Genomic DNA, 20026 nt, shown 5'->3' with positions numbered 1-20026 from the left:
CTGAAAATTATGAAATGAATATGAAAAAAAGACAGTAACCAATGTGTATATAGTAATATTAGCAATACCTAGTCATACAGGACCAAATTTCTGACTCTCATGAAATTTTCAAACAAATTTCACAGGAAAATATGCCAGGACTCTCACTCCAGAATGTACTTTCTGTTGGTGACTTCAAATACAAAGACACATACACAATTGTATCTTCATGTAGTGTGGGTCACTGCTTAAGTCTAAATTTGGTAAGAGCAAGCATAAATCCATCAATATAAAACTTCCTTAAGAAAAATAAACTTGTTTTTTATTTTTGAAACAATATCATCATAAAATAGATATATTCTGATGTACTGCATTCCTCTGAGCAAAAGTCATACCACCGACCCTAATGGAAACTGTTTATAATGCAGCTACTGGACTTTAACTAAGCATGCCAAATAATCCATATGCCAATCCCTTTGATTAGTAACAAAATTTGCAGGGAATTATAAAATTGATGTTCTGACAAAAAATATAGCTTCTACACTTAAAGAGTTAGTTAGCTGATTGCTACCCATTTGGTTCCCCATTCTTTGTGAGCTCGGAGGGGATACCAGACATTCTTCAAAAATCCGTACAGTTGACAGCTATGCACGCACACACACACACACACACACACACACACACACACACACACACACACACACACACACACACAAACTCTTCATCTACTTTCACGCATACAAACATGTTGCTTTCATGCATGCACTCACTCACTCACTCTGCACTTACCTATTAATACAGTTCAGTGCTGGTCCTTTCAAAGGCAATGACAGCAAATCCATACATGAATCCCTCTTCAGGGAGAAAACGCACACACTGATTCTTCAGCATGAAATAACACAGCGGTGTGAACACAGACCAACTTTGCGGTTACAGGTCACTGGTGCGAAAAACAAATGAAAAAAGGGTTTTGGCATATGCATACACTGAAGTTGCAGTTAAAGGTCATGGGCTGCATAGAAGAGCTGAGAGCTGCATGCAGCCCATAGGCCACAGGTTGGACATGTCTGCTCTAGTGGGTTCAAGCATGTCCTGAAATTTCAAATAGTTACTTGCATACTTTACTGTAACAGCTACTACCCATTTCAGTGGTGTTTTATATGAATTGGTACAATTACCTGTTTAACTGGCCTAGACTCAGCTCAGACCACAATAGGTTCAGATATAAAAAGGATGCAACCAAAATGCCATAACAGGTAAAGCTACTTGTAACTTGCAATAATATCCAGTGTCCAAAGACACATTACAGACTTTCAGATTTGAGAAACATACAACAAATTTAATGAATTTATGTGAGGGGCCATGTCAATCTATTTGGGAAATCGGTTCGAGCCTACAATTTAAAACTCAAAATGCAACTAAGAGCATGGCTCACTTGCAGGACAAAAGACTTCACTGTCATAGTCAAAGCAGGCGATACAACTACTAGTTTGAAGACTGCAGTCATGTGTGGCCCGGCATGTGTCGCAACCTAAAATATCATGTCCAGTGAGTACCCAAATTGAAAATACAAGAGATTGTTTTTCTGATAAAAAAAAATACTATGTGGGAGGAATCATACCCTACGACTTTGCAATCTTAGCTTTTACAAACATAACTGGTCACAGGGCTTTCTCAGTGATCTCCAGTCAAGTATTAATACGACTAGAGGCTACCCATAAGGTACAGTTGTGTTCATAAACTGACCATAAAAGTAGATGTCTGAATGATCACTGTTGTAATAGCCTTAGCTATATAGGTTGAATCCTGCCAAGTATTTGACAGCCAGCTAGTTTCCACATGCCCAAACCCTCAATAAACTTGAAATTAACTGACTAAACTTCTGGGTATGGGTGTGAAGCTGTTTGGAATGAATATGTCAACAGAGAGACAGATGCTAAAGCTATGAAAGGGCAATGCTAGGATTATAACAACAAAAAATCCACACTTTGATGTGACTATAGGAGGTATTGCCAGCTATGCCAGGAGAGGTAGGGCAGTGGATGTGTAACATATGCCAGCATAAGCTAGCTGGAGTTTTTTAAAGAATTATATGTCATCTGTTGAGAGGACATGCAGGTGGTTGGTGTGACAGAGCAAGATGCAGAGGATAGGAAGAAATGGAAACAGATGATCCGCTGTGGTGACCCCTAATGGGAACAGCCAAAAGAAAAAGAAGATATGTCATTTGTGTATCAAACTGATTTGTACATATGCTTGTGTTTAAAAATGTACTTGCAAAGTTGCTTGTGTTAAAATGCATCAACAGTGTGCCCTGCTGGAAAGAAAAGAAATGCACAAATATTATTGTAACTGAATTAAATGTATAGGTTTTAACAGAGGATACTGGAAGAGAAGAAGTTAATCATAATCCAGCTGCAGCAATCTTTAAGGAATAGTTGAAATAAAGTTAGGCCATAACGATTGTATCTTAAAGTTCTGATTGCAGCCAGAGACAAAATGTCTGGGTAATCAATTATTAGGAAGCCTTCTTTATTGTCTCTAGCAGGGAGCCAATTGGTACTCTGGAAGGGTAGATGGTTGAAATTTTTTATGACTTCCAGCAGCTGCAGCAGATCTGAGCAAAGCTCTGTCTGTGTGTATGGTAACACATAGGTGCTTAAATCCTGACAACTTCTAGTGATGGAGGATAGTGCGGGAGACAGAGTCAGATGACCAGATGTCTGATGTCAATCTGTAAGCCAGAAATAATATTTAGATATTAGTACAAGGTTGCTTTCAGTATTCTATTTTGGATCTGACAACAAGGACCACTTACCTATTTCATCTTGCCTTACTTTAGTAAGTGACAAGCATAGCAATTCATTAAAACAATTAGGAAAGTATAGTGAGAATAGTTAAGTATTGTTTTTCAGTAACTGTGTGAATCTTTCTAGCTGTTTTATTTTCAATATTTCCTGTGTCTGAAACTCTGGTGTTTACTTTAAATAGATATTTTGTATTTTTATGTTATTTTATATTTAATATTAAATATATTTAAACTTTACATTGTGGCTGGTCTTTTAGAAAAATATTTTAAGTTTTGAGAGTATTTTCATATATTTACTTTGTAATAACTGTGGCCACACCTGAAAGCCTTGCTGTTTGGTTAACATTAACATTTTTATTAATATTAACTTCACTCAGTATAATTGGATACCCTTTTAAGAGCCTTATAGTAACTGACTGGTGGCAGTGAATTTATATTACAGTCTGAGCAGAGTTGGTAGAGCACATAATCAGTGCCAGCCTTTCCCAGGTGTGTGTGTGTGTGTGTGTGTGTGTGTGTGTGTGTGTGTGTGTGTGTGTGTGTGTGTGTGTGTGTGTGTGTGTGTGAAAACTAAATCACAAACTGTGTGTGTGTGTGTGTGTGTGTGTGTGTGTGTGTGTGTGTGTGTGCGTGTGTGTCAGCTACTTAGAGCAGAGAAAGAAAGCACTGGTTTTACAGAGAGTGATGGAGGACTTGGCTTGGGTACTTGGCTGAGAACTTAACTCTAAAGCTGTGCCAGTGGGAAGTCTTACTGGGGACCTGGAGGGAAACTGAGAAATCCAAACCCTGGGCTGACTGTGTTTCCTGTGAGCTCTTAAGGGAAATTGTGTTTGATGCAGAGAGGTCTGCATCAGGAAATAATCAGTGTATCCATTTGTACTCCAAGTGAACATCCCTCTCCAGTGTCAGTGGTGAGGATTCAGGCACCTTGAATACTGGCCCATAGTGGAGATGTCATACCTGGCAAAAAAGCAAACAATAAAAAGAGAGGTGGAGGGATGGAGTGGCTACTACAGCAGTGATCATTCAAACTTCTATTGTTATGGTAAGTTTACCTACACAATTGTGTTATGTTCTTCATTTGATTACTGTTGTAGTAGCCTTAGCTATATGGGTCGATTACCATACTTTAAGTTGTGTGGGAGGAGGAAGGAAGGAAGAGGGTCCAGGAGTCTCGGAAGAAAGATCCTGGCAAACCCTCATCTAGATCTGGGGAATGACTTTAGTCTTTTGTGCTTTGTAAAATTGTCCACAGAAGAGCAAGATGCTGATTCTTGAATACTTCTATCTTACAACACTTTAAAAAAAAAGCCACTGATAAAGCCAGAACTCTGGTAGAATTCGACTTGAGTGAAATAGTTTTGTTGTTCTAGGAATAACAAAAAGCAATGGCATAAGACAATCATTTTGAAACAGTCTGTTTGAAACAGGTTGTTCTTTTATTCCTTATCTTCACAAGCAATGAACAAGATCATAAGTTTAGAAAGATATTGTTCTGTCAGGATAGTACCCTAGTTGTCTGTGGACATCAGTGATATGAAGTATCCTTTCTCCTTTCTTTTTAGGTTCTGTGAAGACATACCTTTCTGGAAAATGAAATGAGGCTGACCTGACATGAGACCTTGCAACTCAGATACTCTTCTTGTGGAGGTCACATCAATTAGTAAGACTGTTTTCAAAGTAAACCAAAACTCAAGTCAGCCTGATGAGTTGGTTCAAATGCAAGAAAAGGTAGCTTTTCTAAAACAAAATTAAGATTTTAGGGAGAAGCCACCTGTTTATTAAGAGGCATCTTATGGAGTACACCTTTCAAAAATATTTTCACATGAGGCTGCATTGAAATAAGCAATGTAACTGAGGAGTCTTAAATGGGTGCTGTTTCTTTTGTTGACAATAATTAGAAAACCTTTCCTATTTACTAATGTATGAGTTTCTAGTAGGAGGATTCCTGCCTCCATTCATACCTGCTGCACATCCTCAGAAGAAAGGTGGCTAAAAGCTATTACAACTCAATCATCCAGGCAGTCAGCTGTAAATGTTGGTTGTTGAAATGAAGCAAGCATCCCTATTCTTGTGTGAGTAAATGCAGTTTGCAAGTAAACATTTGTTAAATGCCCCTGGCCATTTCCAATAGTAGTAGGAATCACTATTGCCTGGACAAGAAGAGAGTCGACACAATGATCTTTGGATGGTCCTTCTAAATCTTCAGAAGGACCCTCCAAAGATTATTGTGTCAACTCTCTCTTTCTTTGTCTTTCTGAATCTTCAGAAGGACCATGGATATTAGTGGAAAGGGTGGAAAAGCATAGAGAAACATTCATTTCTATGGAAAATAAAAATCAAACAAAAAAAAATCCACAGATAGGCACCACAGGAAAACAAATCTTAAAGGAAGTTTAATTTTTGAGCACTTTCCTCCACAAGGGACTTCATCAGAAAACTTAACAAGTTACTAGAAGACAACTTTATAATACAAACTGACCAATCAGAAACATCAAACAATAGTTAAATTAAGACAAATAAGGTAAAAAAGCATTGAATTTAAACTCAATATAAAATAACATATTAAAAAACAATTATAAAAAATATTTTATACAAATGGTATAATTCAGGTCAGGAAACTTATCACCCTGGATATTAAGCTGCCCAGTGTTTCTTTCTTAAGTAGCTGCTTCTTAACATCAGTACTGTTCTTCTGAAGTATACCCCCCCCACCAAAATGAGAGGAAACTGTCTCTATTTTGTTTAATCTCCTAAGCAGTCTAAACCAACAGGCCTAAATCATAACCCCTGCTACTGAATAATGTAATAATATCATTGATCCCTTTGAAAAAGTTACCAAAGTCAGTGGTCAGTCTAGGCAGTCAGATCATATGACCTCGGGTAGCATTTCTTTTCATGCAAGTGACATAAGCACCAAGGTAATATAAAAATTTTTAGATAAACAACATTTTCTGTAAATCCCAGTAGAAAAACTGCAATTTGCAGTAGCCCAAGTAACTACCACATCCAAATAAGGAACACTTTCAACTACTTAGCCCAGGACAAAGCTTAAAATGTTAGTACAGATGCATCTATCTGATCTAAATATTCATCAGTAATAAAAAAGAGGTCATCCACAAACTACTTATACATCTTAACATATCTTTCAAAAAATGGAATATTGTTTAGAAGTTATGTCTCACATCAAGGTTAGCAAAAGAGGGTGCTATGGTGGCACCCATAGTAATACCCTTGAGCTGTTTCTAATATTGACCATTAAACAGAAAAAAAAATCATTTTCTAACATCACATCCATCAACTCACAACAACTGCTAACCATATCACTAGAAAAACATGTATACTTAATCAAAACAACCTCAGATAGTCAACAACTTCAGCAATAAATTGATGTAAAGAGCTTTAACATCCAAGGTAAATAGCCTAAGCGCTGAAATGTCTGAAGTGAAACACTGACAAAAAAAAAAAAAAACAAATCCTTGAAAGGAAGTGACAGATTCCCACTCTCTTTAACCTTGCTGGGTTATTCTGAGAACAAATTTGTCTGAAATAATTTGTTAGAAATGACAGAAATGAAGGTTCAGACTTTGTTGAAAGATTTAGGGATTGCAAGGGTAGGAGGGTGTTGTAAATGCTTCAAATGTCATTCAGACTCCACAAATGTAAAAGTAACAATAGAAGTTTTTTTCCCCACTAAGGGGAACTTATCTGACTAGCAATAGAACAGCATTATCCTGTCAGTCACTGAAAGCCCACAGTGGAGCTCTTCTTTCAGAAGCAGGAAAACTGGAAATGACTTTGCAACAAAACCTGACTTTTAGTCAGCTCAGCTCCAGCTGAATAATGATTTGGACATTTGAAAGATGCCTAAGGGCTTTGTAATTTGGCTGGCAATTACCCTTGGCATGATTCAATACCTATAGCTAAGGACACTGCAGTGATGAGGAAATGAGGAACATCTGTGCATTACAACTGTCTGCAACTGGTTGCATTTAGAAAATGATCACAGTGCTTTTCCAGCAATATTTAGACAAGCAGATCTTCAGGGATGGTATTGCCTTTGCAGTTTTTTTTTTTTTTTTAAATTCTGGTAGGGAACCATATAGAACTATTGGCAGTGATGATGGCAGCCATTGCCCACAGCAGAATATTTATTTTTTTATATGATATTTATATTTTAATGTATTTACTTTGGACAAAAGATAATATACTTTTGGGGTCAGAAGTATTACTCTAATTCGCATAGAAGAGTTAATAACACAAATGTTTTGCATAAATATGTACTTTCTAATAAACATTTTTATTTATTTATGGATTTATTTTACATTTGCTTACTGGGATGGTCGCAAATGTTTTGCATACATATGTACTTTCTAACAAACATTTTTATTTATTTATTTATTTATTTTACATTTGCTTACTGGAATGGTTGGACTGGGACCGTGACCATTTTCAATGGAGGCCCAGGGACAAAAGTTCCAGCTTAAGCTTACATACAAAGTCATGACATCAAGAAGTAGAAATTATAGACAAAAAAAAAAAAAACAAATGAGCGTCAACATGTACAGGATAAAAATAAAAATATATATATATATATAGTATCAAATAGAACAAGACTTTAAACACTTGAATATAGACAAATATATGGTTGAACTGATATTATGTGGAGGAACATAACATTAGTTAGGAAATTAAGTAAGGAGAATCACTTAGGGAAAGTAGTGCACAGTTTGTAATATGAAGCATGAAACTCTAATGTCTGGCATTACTGACTGTCTGTTGTTCACAGTGATTTACCAAAAAATCAAAAATGTAATGAGGAATAGGTAAAAAAATATTTTGCAAAATCAGGATGGTTTGCACAACCAGGAATAGTTGAGAGAGAGAGAGAGAGGGGCATGGCCAAGATGGCTAACTAAGAGAAGCATCTGGGAAAAGGTCTGCAACTGAAAACTTTTCTCAAACAGAAAATATAATCAAAAAATTAAAATTTGGAGATGCATGTTAGCTGATTTTATTCACTAGTAGTCAGAAAAAAGATGTATAACTTCACGTTCTTCAAAAGCTGTGGTATTCTTGTCAGAATTTCAACTGCTTGGTTAACAGAGTAAAGGCTTCAACATGTCACTCAAGAAATGATACTGCGGATTCTTGTGTTACAAAATACATCCAATCATTAATACCTAGTATGTAGATGCATTACTTAAAATAGACAAACTGGATACCAAACTAGAAAGTTTCAAAGAAACTAGAAAGAAGATGAAACATGTAGGAATTCTTATAAAGCAACATGGTGCACAAATCAGCAGTGTGGAAGAAGCTTTAAATAATCATGAAGGTAAAATAACTGAAGTTGAGACTCAGACTGAATTGATTTTAAAATAAAACAACTCACACAAATAAACTGGCACATAGATAAAGCTGTTGATGTAGAAAACAGACTGTGATGAAATAATACTAGAATTTGTGATATACCTGAAAAGTATGACAGAGACAATTTAATAAAATGCATTAAAACATTAAATCTACTTGAAGCTTTATCTTTCTTAATTTCAAGGGCACATAGATCCATGAAAGCACCTTCAAAGAAGGAAAAACTCACCACCACACTGAATTATAGTTAAGTTTATGTCTAGCTTAGAAAAAGTATCAAAAATTAAAAACAGCATGATCCAGCCCACTGATTAAAATAGGTGAATATGTAAGTCAGATATGACAATGATTACTCCAGTAAAGAAATAAATAAAGGAAAATCCTGCTTACCACTGATCAAGGAACTTAAAAAGAGGAATATTGAAGCCACTTTGGTGTTTCCTGCAAAGATAACATTATTTATTTCTTGAAGGAACTAAAGTATTTGACACACCAGAAGAGACATCCACTTCTGTCAATAAAAGTAAAATCCTTAATGCTGAAGAAACAGATTAGAACAGAATATCCTTTAAGAGACAGATTAAGCCAAATTCCTAGAAATGTGCTTCTAAAATTAAAAAAGTTTAAAAACAAGTGATTGCAGGACATTTATTTTCTGAAACAATTGATTTATCCTTTATGTAAAAGATTTGTATTGGACTTTAAGCTTCAAAACATAAATATGTATTAACATCTTAAGCTAAAACATTTTCTTTATAAGGAATATAAAAGGTTGGTTTTACTGTCTTTTGTTATATTTACAGTGAAATCCTTATATATAATTTAAGCTTAGAAATGTACTTATAAATGCTAAACAAACTTCATGTAAGAGAATGTAATTAATTATAATCAACATAACTGGTAACTTTAAGACTATATAAGTTAAGACTTATCTGTTTAGCTTTGCTTAATATGTGCATTGCTGGGTTAAATGAATATCAGAGGTAAGTAACATGCTCATTAGAAAGTAGTGGTAATTTTGTTCTCTTTGTGCCTGTGTAACACATTCCTTTCACAGGTCATTTATGAAGTAACATTTAAAGAAAGTATGTTGCAGTTGTGTCAGAATGCTGCATTATTGCTTCCCGTCTTGAGCTGTTCTGAAAAAAATCTAGGGAAAAGTTCATCACTGATGTCTATGAAAACAGAAAATTAAATTTTTCTTTCTTTTTTTTTTGAAGTATATATGTGAGAAATCTACTCAACATAAGATTGTTTTCTTTTCTTAGGGATGAAGTATTGATAAAACAAAAGCTATAGTAATGTTTTATGTTGAGCTGTTGACATATTATTTGCTTAAATTTGCTGAATGTTATTAGCTTATGCTGCAGTGTTATTAACTATAACTGTGCATATTAAAGGAAAGAAGTCAAATTATATGTTTCTTACGATAAACAGTTTAAAAGAATCAACAAAAATGAAAAATGAAAAACTTATAGAGGATATTAGCAGCTATTGTGTGTTGTGAGTTATCATTTTCACATGCTGTAATCACATTCTAATGTCATAATGTGAAGCTTAGATAAGAATGAGAAGTTATGTTCTTACCATAACATTCCATGTTAGTTGTCTTCTTCTCGCCTTCTTTCTTGCTGGATGGGTTCGGAGCCGATCCTAGTCTCCGACTCGGCCTAATACTAAAGCTTGAGAGCTATTTTTAGCAGCTCAAGGCTATGCTATGTCCCATAATGCTAGGCATCATATACCCAGATCTCATTTGATAGCTAACACTATGGACATATATGTCCCACCACAACAGAGAACAATCCACCTAATCATAGATACAAAAGGGAGAAGGATATATCTATATATATATAAATATAAATATATAAGCCCTCTAGAAGAGCTAGCAAAAAAGAGGGAGCAAGTGAGCTAGCTGTGGAAATAACTGAGGTGGAAAAAATTCTCACAATGTACTCTAGATCTCCCAGGCTAGGGGGATGGAGGGTGGGACGCAAGAAAGAAGACAACTAACATAGAACGTTATGGTAAGAACATAACTTCTCAATGTTAAGTTGTCAATCTTGCCTTCATTCTTGCTGGATGGGACAGCGTCTTTAGCACCTAAATCCTGGGTGGCTCAATGGAACAAACTCTTGAGTAGAGTGGAACCAAAATCAGCCCGACTTCTGGAGGCCATATCGAGCTTGTAATGAGAAATGACGGTATGAGGAGAGGCCCAAGTGGCCACTGCACAAATGGAATCCATTGGCAATCTTGCCTGAAAGGCTATTGAAGAAGCTAAAGCTCTGGTTGAATGGGCTCTACGCTTAGTAGGAAGTTCGGTGTTCCTCAACTGATAGACCAACGTGATAAGACAGGACAACCACCTGGACAAAGTTACCTTAGAGACTGGTTGGCCTTGCTTCCCCTCCGTATAAGACAGGAAGAGCTGGTTTGATTTTCTCATTTGCTTAGTTCTATCCAGGTAGAAACCTAATTGACGGTGAATGTCCAAACAAAGTAATTTTCATTCAGCTCTATTGGTGTAATTTGGGAAGAAGACTGGAAGACCTATGGTCTGATTCAGATTTTTTTCTGAGATTATTTTTGGTAAAAAGGACGGATTAGTCCTAAGTGACACTATGTCTTTGTGAAAAACAAGATAAGGAGGGCGAACGCAAAGGGCTTGAAGTTCCGAGACCCTTCTTGTTGAGGTGATGGCTACTAAGAAGAGTGTTTTCCACTAGAGTAACTTCAACGAACAAGAAGCCATCGGCTCAAAGGGAGGAAGAATTAAGGAAGACAGTACCAAATTTAAGTCCCATGGTGGAGGGAGGGTCCTTAACCGGGGACCTAAGTAAAAGCGTTCCTTTTAAAAAGGCTTTGCAAAGTTTGTGGGACATGATGCTGGCCTCTGACAAGCCAACGTGGAAATCTGCAATAGCTGCCAGTTGAACTCTGATGGTAGCTGAGTAGGAGCCCAATCAAAAGAGTTCTGCTAGAAACTCTAGAACTGTCTGGACAGGAGCTGTAAAGGGGTCCATGTGCTTTTTCCCTGCCCAGACAGAGAAACGCTTCCATTTGCTAGCATAAGTCTTTCTAGTAGTAGACTTGTGAGAAGCGAGGATGATATCTCGAACTGGTTGAGAGATAAGGGGAAGTGTGGCTAGGGTTGGAAGTGGAGTAACCATGCTGTGAGGTTGAGAGATCGAAGGGACTGATGCAGCCCGCCCGATTGATGAGTCAGAAGATCTGGCACTGGCTCCAGATGCCAGGGCTGCTCCAGTAGATGGCGTTGCAGGAACAGAAACCAAATTTGTCGAGGCCAGTAAGGGGCAATGAGGATCATCCTGGCTCTCAAGGCAGTTGCTTTCTGGATTAATTGAGTAATCAAGGGAAAGGGGGGGAATGCATACAGAAGATCTCGGGGCCAATCATGAACTAAAGCGTCTCTGGGGGTAGACCTGGGAGAGGGAAGAGGGTGAAGAAGTCTGGGCACTTGCTGTTTAGAGGTGTTGCAAAAAGGTCGCAGCAAGGCTGACCCCACCTTCTGAAAATTCTTTCCGCTATTGTCTGGTTGAGAGACCACTCGTGAGGCATGAGAATGGCTCTGTTCAGTCTGTCCGCTATGACATTGGACTTCCCGGGAATATGCGATGCTACCAGAAACCGTTGAGAAGAGATTGCCCATTGCCAAAGTCTGAGTGCTTCTCGACATAGGGGGTAGGATCTGGTTCCGCCCTGCTTGTTGATGTACCACACTACAGACATATTGTCTGTTTGAATTGCAATAGTCCTGGAGAGTCCTGAAGGGCCTGCAACGCTAAAAGTACCGCTCTCATTTCCAAGACATTTATGTGCAAGCAGAATTCGAAGGATTGCCATGTGCCCTGGACTGTCCTGCCCCAAAAATGCCCCCCCACCCAATCAGGGAGGCACTCGTTGTCGCAGTGGCAACAGGAGGAGGAAGGACCACAGGTCTCCCCTGTAGTACTTGAGGGGAGACCATCCATCAAGAAAGGTGTCTTTTGCATGACTGAGTGATTAGAATGGTGTGTGACATGGGGAGCTGCTGAAAGTACCACTGGGAAAATAGCATCCACTGCAGGATCTGCATATGAAAACATGCTAGGAGGAGTAAAGTGATTGCTGCTGCCATGAGACCAAGTGTTTTTAGTATAAATCTGGCTTGGACTCTGGTCTCCTGTAATAGGACCTGAAAATGGTTGCGAATGTCTGAAACTCTTTGTGTGGGTAGTTTTGCTGAGAGCTCCACTGTGTTTAAAATGGTGCGTATGAAGGTAATAGACTGACAAGGTGACAATGCAGACATATTGAAATTTATAGAGATACCTAGCGTGTTGCACGTTTGTACAGCATAATCCCTGGATTGGAGTAGTCGATGCCTGGTGGTGGCAGTAAGGAGCCAGTCATCTAAATATGGAAACACCTGGAATCCTTGTCATCTCAAGTGAGCCGCAACCACTGCCATGCATTTGGTAAACACCCTAGGGGCTGTGGTGAGGCCAAATGGCAGGGCTCTGAATTGGTAGTGACTGGCTCCCAGCCGGAAGCGGAGAAACCTTCTGGAGTGCCTGTTCATCTTGATATGGTAGTACGCATCCTGAAGGTCTATAGAGCACATCCAATTGTCCCGACTCAGAAAGGGTAGAATGGACTGTAGCGTGACCATCCGGAATTTCATTCTTTGAACAGACTTGTTCAGCCTGCTGAGATCCAAAATAGGTCTCCAATTCCCTGTCTTTTTTGGTACCAAAAAGAACTTGGAGTAGATACCGGATCCTTGTTGGTCTGCTGGGACTGGCTGGATGGCCCTTTTTCTTAGCAGCTTTGAAATTTCTAGTGCTGCTAAATCCCTCAGACCAGTTGGAATGTCTGGAAGGGGCCCTTTTGGCTGTTGTGGGGTGTGAGTAAAGAGAATTCTGTAGCCCTCGGATATGATCGACCGTACCCATTTGTCTTGCGTGAGGGAATGCCAGGCTTCTGGGTACAGTGATAGTCTTCCCCTCGACTGCCTCCGAAGGTGGACTGTCGGGCAGCCCTTCAGTGGTGCTGGAAGGGTTTGTCAGAGAAAGATTCTCTGCTACATTGATTCTGCGGACCCCCCCCCTGCCCCTCTGGCAGCGTCTATTATTGTTCCCTCCTCTGCCTCTGGAGGGAAGCTCACCACCTGCGTCAGGCAGTACTCCCTGAGGTTTGCGGAACCACATTTTCTCACCTTTCTGACCCTTAGGGTATGATCTAGAAGGGGTAGAAAAATGGACTCCTATGGCAGAGAGAGAGTCTTGCCTTCGTGCTCGCACCTGGTCAATGTATCCTTCACTTGAGGTCCAAACAAGGCAGAACCGTCAAAGGGGGCGTTAGTGAAAGATGCCTTGAAGGGGTCAGCAAAGTTACAAAGCCGCATCCAGGCGTGTCTCCTTAGAGCAACGCTCGTGCCTGCAGCCCTACTCACTCCATCGGCGGCATAGGAGATGAGCCACATGGAGGAGTTTACAATAGAGTTCAGGGTCCCTAGCTGGGAGTTGATCTTTTCCTGAGACACCGCAGCTGATGGGTCCTGCAAGGTATCACCTAGTTCTTTGAGAAGGTCTCTCTGAAGACGGGTGAAATGGCCAAATAATTCAGCAAACGCATGGCAAAGGTCGCTGAAGAAAACATCTGCTTGCCGTACCTATCCATAGTCCTAGATTCCTTATTAAGAGGATGGACAGGAACTGAAGGGTCAGCCAACTCCTTCTTGGTGGTCGCCGCCACCACGGCATCAACAGGGACGCTCTTAGTGAGAAATTGCTTGTCCGAAGGGGCTGTAATAAATTATGTGGGCCTTCGGGGAGTTGGTTCCATAGTATCCAGAGCCGTCCACGCCTTCCGAGCCACCACCTCCATGAGTGGGTTGAAAGGTGGGGACACCCAGGAGGTGGAAGGGTGAGAACCAAACACATCCAGGTACACTGACTCGTCCTCAGAAGGGTTGAGGGCAGACCAGTTCCCCCTTTGTTTAAGGATTTCTAGGATGTCAGAAAATGAGACATCCTCAGAGGTGGACCTTGGGGACCCTTCTGAATCATCCAGGTCAGTGTCAGATGTCACTGACTCCGGGGAGTCCACATGCTTCCTCTTGCATGTCCTCTTCCGAGGGGGCTCCCCTGCAGAATCAGGGGAGGCCTCAGAAGAGGAGGATACGCCCAATGGGGTGACCTGGAGCATTGGTTCTCCATGCTTAGGTTCGGGAGGGTAGGCAGAGGTTGAAGCAGGCACCATGGAAGGAGGGGCCAATGGGGCTGACCGTGGCACTGGTATAGGAGCCAGCACGCTCCTCATGACCTCAAAGGTGCCCCTATCAGGCAGAGAGGAGGGACCCAGCTCTGAAGAGATCAGAGCTCCTCCCGGCACTGAGAGGTACAGCTCCGAGGCCAATGTCGGGGCCGAGCTCACCTGCGCCGATGCTCCGAGAGGGAGAATGGGGTCGGGCAAGGGTCTGATGCCACTCGCCCCCTCGAAACCAATGAGGGAGTCTCGGCACCCGGATCCCTCCAAGGACAGAGCCAATGAAGGGATCGGAGCCTACAAAGGAACCAATAAGGGTGGAATCGGTTCCGACACCCCCACGGTACCAAACCCGACGGCCTCCGGCTCCGAGCTCGAAGGAATAGTCGGAGGAGGATCTGGAGCAGGCATTGGGGAAGCCACTGCCTGTTGAGATGGGCGAGCACCTGTGACTTCAAAAGCCTACTGACTACCCTCTCGAGGTCGTGGTCTGAAAGCCTGGAAGATCTAGAGGAGTGAGACCTATGGCTCCACTCCGACAGCAAAGGGGACTTCGGAGCTGACCTGATTGACTCCAATAAGGGAGATCGGGAGCGCTTTTGGCTTGGAGACAGCTCCAACGCGAAGGTCAGAACCGACTAAGGCCTCGATGTATCGGTTCCGGCCGGAACCAACGAGGCAGAAGATGGTCCATTCTGTGCCAGCTCCGGACATGGAGCCGATGGTTTGGTGGGCTTGGAAGGTTTTCCTGACAGAGGCTTGGTAGGAGAACCTTCAGGCTTCAATAAGCCCCTTAAGATGAGCTTATTTCTGCGCTCCTGCAGGACTCTTGGGCTAAAAGCATGACAGATGGAACAAGAGTCCTGCAGGTGCAGAGGGCCCAAGCAATATACACAAGAAGTGTGACCGTCTGTCAGAGACATCTTCTGACAGCACGAGTCACACTTCTTGAATCCCGATATCTTGGTATCCTTAGACATGATACCACAGGAACGGGACAACAAAGATTAACAAGTATACAAACACACACACACAACACTTGACAGACACTCTTACAGTTACTACAATAAAACAAAATTCCACACACACACCTAGTAAAGTAACCTGTATAAATCTACTTTACAAACTACTGTAAAAGGGGGGAGATAAAGGCCTAACCACCTTAAGGGTGGAAAAGAGTAGGAAAACTACTAATAAAGGGTGGGAAGACTAGTCGGGTGACTACTAACACTACTAGAAAAAAATCTAGGAAAAAATATCAATCAAAAACTAACTATAATTATAAAAAATTCTAAATACGACCTGGAGCCGGTGAAAACGCAACCTTGTAGCTGAAGCTGCAAACGAGATCTGGGTATATGACGCCTAGCATTATGGGACATAGCATAGCCTCGAGCCAGTAAAAATAGCTCTTGAGCTTTAGTATTACGCCGAGTCGGAGCCGAGGATCGGCTCCGAACCCATCTAGCAAGAATGAAGGCAAGATTGACAACGTAACATCAGCAGTTCACAAAGGATAAAAACATAGTGTATGTTATTAGCTTCACTAAAACTACCTGAAATAACTCATTTTATAAGTCAGATCTGAAATTTGAGTGTTATATTACTGAATCAGTACATCTATTTTGATAGAAAGTAAAGTAGATTTTTCAATATGTTTGAAACTGGGAAGTGAGAATCGGATTTGAATCAAGCACATTGTAACCTTTGAGTACAATTGAGACTGCATTTATTTATTTTTTTAATTAGAAATAGCAAGTCATTCTCTTTGACCTCAGTAATGCACATATTTTTTTTAATGAACTGATTGCTTGCTTTTTATGAATTAGTTTAATAAGCAAAAGGATTTTTAAGTATTTTGATATTTATTATATTAGGAGTATTACACATGCTAGAGATATAGACACTTATACTTTTAAAATTAATTCAGAGCTTTTGTTAGATCTATGGTATATGTGTATATCTTTTACCATGATGTATATGTGTGTGTGTGTGTGTGTGTGTGTGTGTGTGTGTGTGTGTGTGTGTGTGTCCATGGCATGTTGTGATTTATTAGTAACATATACAGCCACAGTTGTAGACTTGTTTTTATTTATGAGTTCCGATAGTTTAGTTTGTAGAAAAGAAGAATTTAAAAAATGTGGAATGTTAACATAGTGTTTTAGGCATGCATTACAATTTTATATACAATTAAATATAGTGGATAAATTTGTCATATTATCTTTTAGAAAAATCTTTTTTAAGTACACAATATGGATAGTTTTAATCTACTATCTATTAATGTAAATATATTAAATAATGACAATAAAAGCAAGGCATTAATAGATATCTACAATTAAATAGCAAAGACATTAAATTCTTGTAAGAGATTCACTTGATAAAGATAGAATATCTAAATGATTTAGGTTAAGAAATGTTATCTGCTTCTTTTAACAAAAAAGGACAGAATCTTCTTCTTTTAACAAAAAAGGACAGGATCTGTAATACCTTGGAAAAAATCTAATGTAATGCCTAAGGTCAAGAAATACATTAATGATACCAAAGGAATGTATACATTTGTAATAATTAAATATAATGGAAAACTATATACATTAGCTAAATTTTACTGGATCCCTGGAATAGGTGCAAGTGTGACTAAATAACTCTAAAACTTACTAAAAAGTAATTGGAAGGGTAGTTTAATTTTAGCAGGGGATTTTAACTGCATGTCTTGTACAGAAGGTACAAGTGAACAGAAAAGAAGCTGACATTCTGGCATCAGCTAAAGCACTAAGATGGATTATTTATAATAATATAGTTGATTTAATAGTAAAAGCAGAAGCTAAGTCATTGTTCTTCACTCATTACTGTTATGCACATGGGATACAAACTAGATTTGCTAGGATTTATTCCTCTACATATTTACTTAATAAAGTGAATTATTTTAAAACTATTCCTTGCCCTTTATCTCATCATAATCCACTAAGTATGAATACATTAGTTTATAAAAGGAAATTTTATGGAAATAATTTAAGAGTTATCTTAAGGAACAAAATTTTGACTTTTTTTTAATCTTTGAATGATAATGATCAGGTTAGTAAATTCATACTATGGGACTCTTTAAAATGCATATGAAAGATTGAATAGGAACATGAGTAGTAATGAAATTAAAAAGTGGGATAAAGAGTTGTTAGAAATGCAAGATGAAATACCCAAAGTGGGGTTTGACCAACAGAGAAGTTAGATAATACTGAAGTCATTAAACAATTAATGACAAAATATCAGTTTTTATGCATAAAGTAGTGAAAGCTTTAGAAAAAAAATAACATTGCACAGTTGAGCAATGACTTCAAAATGTCTATATACGGATTAGTTAATAGAAGCAAGATGTTAAGCAAAGAGACACAAATCAATAATATTTAAAATCTTGGTATATATTACAAGACTGAATGCTTAGGTGATCGGACACAAACATCGAACTTGTAATATCGAAAGCAAAAAACAGCAAACGGACGATTTAACTCAGGGAAAGATTTCCCTTGGCCATACACCAGATTTTGCCATTTTGTCTACTGTACAGCAATCTGGGAGTTGGTATATTTAGTTGTGGAGTGGGGGGGCACAGCCCCCACTTAGTTTGGGTTTAAAGTTTTTTTTTTTTTTTTTGTGGCCGACCGACTTGTTTTGCTGCATCATTTGACATTTTGGGGTTACATATTACAAGTTTGATGTTTAGGTGTTCGATCACCTAATCATTCAATCTTGTAATATAGATGCTAAAATTCTTACACTAATAAGCTTACTTCAGACATATTGGAAATGCTAAATATTTTTTTTTAAAAATTCCATGAGCGTCTTAAGATAAAAATAATAATCCTTATGATTACAAAACTGGAACGAATTTAAAGAAAATGTTACTAATAAACTTAAAGATCCACAAATATATCTGTTGAATAAGGCTATTAACCTCATATCATTTAAAGGAGCTTAAAAAAGGGAAATAATTATAAAGCTCCATGATTAGATGTTTTAAGTATTGATTTATATAATCTGCTTCTGTTAAATATTTTAGAATTACTGTGTGACATTTTCAGTTTAATTCAGAGTTACAAAATAATTTCCCCTTATGGAAATTTTCTGTAATCTCACCTATAATTAAACAAGGAAAGTATAATGAATTAGTTTTGTTATATAGACCTATGTCATTATAAAATGTAGAGAATAAAATATTTGCTTTGCTGCAAGATTGAGACATAGCAGATAAAGTAATTAATAAAGATCAAACATTTTTTAGCAATAGATTAATGTATAATAATATAAAAAGGGTAGTAACTATCTTAGATTTAGCAAAAAGAATGAACAGGAAATTGACTCTTATTAGCTTAGGTAATGAGACAACTTTTGATTCTGTAGATTTTAACTACTTATTTAAAACTTTAAAAGCATTTGCATTTCCAGAACAGTTTATTGGAACATTTAAAAATCTGTATTCATAATCCAAAGCATATGTTAAAATATGGAAATGTTAAAACATTTCTCAAGGCTTCACTTTAAACAAAGGCACAAAACAAGGGTGTCCCTTGTCCTCTCTACTCTTTGCATTAGTTATTGAACCCCTTGCTAGTAAAATAACAAGCAATGAAAACATTTGGATTGTCAATCAACAGGGATTTTTTTTTTCTGAGTGTAAAAATAGCTTTTTTCCAGATGATATTCTACTAACTATAGGATATTTAAATTATTCAATTGAAGAAATAGATCAAAAGTAAAATGTTTCAAGAAGTATCACTGCTTAAATTTAATAAAATTGAAACTGTAGTGTTAAATCAATTACTAGATATTAACTTCAAATATAAATATATTTAGGAAAGACAAGAACTAAAATACCTAGGAATAAAATGTATTAAAATGTGAATAAGATTATTAATAATAATTTTGAAAAACATAAAAAGTGATACTTGATAAAAATTATTTTTTTTTTTACTTTGAGGATAGACTATTACTTATTAAAATGATTAAATTACTCATGAAACACACACACACACAGACACACACACACACACACACACACACACACACATATATATATATTATATATATATATATATATATATATATATATATATATATATGTATACACACACACACACATATATATATATATATATATATATATATATATATATATATATATATTACATTCAATAGCTTTAATACCTGACCAAAAAAAAAAAAAACTTTTAAAGAAAAATTAAAAAAAAATGTTAACGTCATTCTTATGGTATCCTAAAAAGCCAAGACTTGCTTATAGAAATCATATAAGATTATGGGAGTATGGTAATATTAACTTCTGAGAAGTAGAATCTTATTCTATTGCTGCAAATTTTAACTCTATTATACTCTGTATAGAGTCAACATAAACTACTTAATAGAAAACCATTCAGAAACAGATTATATGAAAGTCTTTAAGTTTATTAAATATGATAAATTAGAAATATGTAACAATCCTGTCACTTGAGTAATAAAATTTACCTTAGAATGACATTCATTTAAATATTTAAACTCTCCATATATGAAATCAATTTTTAAAAGAGTTGAGACTTATGTTTTTAA

The sequence above is a fragment of the Protopterus annectens genome, chromosome 17.part0 (genome assembly GCF_019279795.1).
Source record: "Protopterus annectens isolate FY-2018-M chromosome 17.part0, PAN1.0, whole genome shotgun sequence".
Taxonomy (NCBI): Eukaryota; Metazoa; Chordata; order Ceratodontiformes; family Protopteridae; genus Protopterus; species Protopterus annectens.
The sequence above is the reverse complement of the archived record's forward strand: the minus strand, read 5'-3'. Positions refer to the sequence as shown.